Raw genomic sequence first — 3,799 nt, forward strand, 5'->3', positions numbered from 1 at the left:
TTTTGGCTTTGTGTGGGGTAACAATTTTGCTATTGAGCAGGACATGTGGCCCACCATGAGCCACAGATTAGACACTCTTTACACTGAGAGTGAGGGATATGATAGCATCATGTTGACTCACTTCTAGCTCTCCCAGCTGCCTAGGAGAGATACACTGATGACTCTAACAGTCACAACACACACTGTAGCAAATGCTACTGGATGACCACATGTCTGAGTAGATCTGTGGCACCACGTCTACACAGACTCTGCAGGTTCAATAGCCAAAATTCACTAAGCAGCAATCAAATGTCTTGATTATATCCTCCCGTGGCCATTAAAGAGAACCAATCCTGCTTCAATACCGATTGATGCTAATAATGAATACTGATAATTAATACGTTGTTATTCATCCTTCTTTCTTTACTCCACATGGCAAAAGCCCTCTTTCTGTTCTTCAGGTTTTTTTTTTATTGCTAACTTCTTCTTTCTTCAATCTTATTCGCTGCTTGGTTTTCCATGACATCCCGTCTAGCAGGAAAGCTCTTACCCCTTTAGCAGAGCAAGGAAAAGGGGAGACACTGTGCTAATCAAACATGATCCCCTGAGGCAGGACAAAAGAGGGAAAGAGTATCCATAGTCAACTTTTAATAACATTTGACCTATTCTTTCTGACTTTCTTTCTTTCTTTCTTTCTTTCTTTCTTTCTTTCTTTCTTTCTTTCTTTCTTTCTTTCTCTCTTAGCTATTTTATTTCCTTTAACTTTTTTCTAGAACTTGATGGCCATTCTTTTCTCTGGTCCAGTGATCTTGTTAATAAAGCATTCTTATAATGGTAATTTAGCATAAATGTCTCGTAGTTATTAACCAAATTCAACTACATTGAAATATCAAATACCTTAGACTGGTAAAAATCACTTTCCAAATTATTCTTTTTATACTAGCAAAATACTGTGGGCGTATGGAGGGGCCAGAGAGTTAGTGTCTTGTTTTTGTTTTTGTTTTTTGCTTCATATTTTGGTTTTGGGGTTTTCCCCCCTGTTTGTTTTTTAAAGTGTGAGAGAAAGGTGTGGAAATGGTGTGGAAATGTATGAGTGGGAAGGTAGGGAGGAGGATCTGGAAGAGATGAGGAGGCAGGAACCATGGCCAGAATATATGGAATGAAAAAAAAAGTCTTGGTTGTTTTTAAAATTCATACCCCATAGCCCTTCTTTTCATTAATTATTGTTCTATGTATATACAAACTTCACAGTCTGTATAAACACACACACACACACACACACACACACACACACACACACACAAAGACATACATAGGGATGACCATTGGGTATTGGATAACTAATTAGTGTGTTCTTCCCTTGGAAAGATTGCTTTCCCAACTCTCATCATTCTTTAGCTGCTCGCCATTCTTTGTATAGGACTGGGGCATGCCCTGTGTATGTTACATGCTATTGTTCAGCACATGTTTAGGCAGTCATGTGGGTAAGACTTTCTGGGTATAGCTTCTGACACTCTTAGGAGACACAATCTCACAGCAAACTCCATCATCCTCTGGCTCTTAACAATTTCTCTGTCATCTCCTCCAAAAGGATCCGTGAGCCTTAGGTGCAAGGGTGGTATTAGAGATTTATCCCTTGGGACTGGGCTCCATAAACCTGAAGTTTGATTGGTTGTAGCTTTCTGTAATGGTCTCCATCTGTTGCAAAGAGGACTTTCTTTGATGTGGGGTACCGAACCCACATGTGGGTTTAGTGACAAATATTGAGGACATGATTAGGGATTTTGCTAGTTTAGTAAAGTAGTAGTTATTAGGTTTCCTCCAAGGTCCATGGCTTCACCAGCCCAGGGTAAATTGATTAGTTTACCAGTACCAGGCATAGAGTCCTTCATGTTGAGTGGGTACTAAGTCCAATTGGAGAGCTGTTGGTTACCACCAAGGCATGTGCACCACTGTTTCACATGCTGAGCTATCATGCCTTTGCTGGCTGTCCTTGTGGCTCACAGGGATCACAGCTGGGTAGAACTGTTGTTCGCCTTCATTTTGGAAGCTTGCATTGCACTTTCTGATACCACGAAAGCTCATCCCCAGAGGGGGCTTTCAAGCTTGAGGGCTTCTGGCTCTGTGCCTGAATTGCAAGGTGACTTCAGCAATAGGGACTTACTTCTACCTCTGAGAGGGCAACCACGGACAATAGCATTAACTATATGTGTTCATTCATGCACAAAAATGATGCATTACAAGTATTTTTAGGTAAATAGTATGATTTTCCAGACATCCTTACTGTCCCTTCCCCCTTCTCTTCTGTATCTCTTCCTGCATTCCTAATTAGAGTCTCTTGTTTTCCCAATTGTCCTCATCAGATCACTAGACTCTTCTATTCTCCTCTCTATTACCCCTCCAGGGTGGGGATGGTTCCCTTTTTACTTTCCTCATTTTTTTAAACCATGATCTCTTTCTCTATATGTTTGTTGTTGTGCATAGAGAAGCTATTCATGTGTGTAAGTTGATTCTGTGTTCTACCCCATTGTTGGATTCGTTTATCATTTCTAGAAGTTTTCCAGTAGAATGTTGGGGATCACTGATGTATAATATGTCATCTATAAGTAGGGGGAGTTTGACATCTTCTTTTCTTATTTGCAAACCTTTAATGTTCTTCTGCCTTATTGCTCCAACTAGTGCCTCCAGTACAATATTGAGAAGGAGTGGAGAGAGTGGACATCTCTGTGTCACTCCTGACTTCAGTAGAACTGCTTCAAGCTTTTCTCCATTTAGGATGACGTTGGCTGTAATTCCTCATATGTTACTTTTATTATGTTGAAGTATGTTCCCCTTCTACTTCTATATTTTTAAAATGGTTTAAGAAATTGGCTATACATCTTTGAAAGTCTGATAAAATTCTGTTGTGGATCCATCTTGGCCTGGAAAATTTTAATTGGAATGTTTCTCATTACTAGTTTAATATCCTTATTGTTATGGAATCTTTTTTCTTTTTTTTTTTAACTTTTTCTTTGTTTAATTTTGACAGAATCTAGGGATGCATCCATTTCTTCTAGGCTTTGTGTTTCCTGGGCATCACTCAGGCGTTTGTCCTCTTTTAGTTCTTTCACCTTAATTCATCGAGCTGTTTCTTTGTGTCTTCTTCAAGTTCTTCGAATTCTTCGGTAAAGTTTATAATTATTCTTTTAAATTATATGACCTCAGGTTTATCATCTTGGTAACTCTCATTGGCAAATATTTCTACATGTATTAGAGTGCAGTTATTACTTTAATCTTTAATCTTTTTATTTTTTCGATGAGATCTGAGAACGTGGAGGTCTTAGTTCTGCATCTGATATGGGCAGAACATGCTGGAACAGAAGAGAGGATATGCTGGCGAGTTGGTATTGGAGGTTGAAAATGTCTCAGATGAAATTAAGTCATATGGACAGAGGGGAAAGGGTTGGTGGGCAGGCTACGCATCCTGCTCTAAGCTTAGAGGGTGGTGGTACACCTAGCTGAATAGCTAGGTGGACTGTGGAATGGGGGAAGCTTGTGGGTTGCTGGGGCAGAGAGAGTGTGTCTTAGAAGAAGCTTAGAGACATTGGTTGAGACACAGGCAGAGGTGGCTAGGCTAGATCATGGCACTAGATGTAGATCCCAGGCTAGATCTGTTTGGGGTAGGGTGGGGTGGTACAAGGAAGGGAGGGTCAGGCAGATTCATTGGGCTAGACCCTAGAGAAGGATGTGCAGGATCTGGATGAGTAGAGAGGTTGACCTGATCTTTAAGGACAAAAAGAGAGAGTCCTGAGCATGATCCTTTCTGGTCACATCTGGGAGA

Source organism: Rattus norvegicus, chromosome 10 (assembly GCF_021556685.1).
Source record: "Rattus norvegicus strain SHRSP/BbbUtx chromosome 10, alternate assembly SHRSP_T2T, whole genome shotgun sequence".
Classification (NCBI taxonomy): domain Eukaryota; kingdom Metazoa; phylum Chordata; class Mammalia; order Rodentia; family Muridae; genus Rattus; species Rattus norvegicus.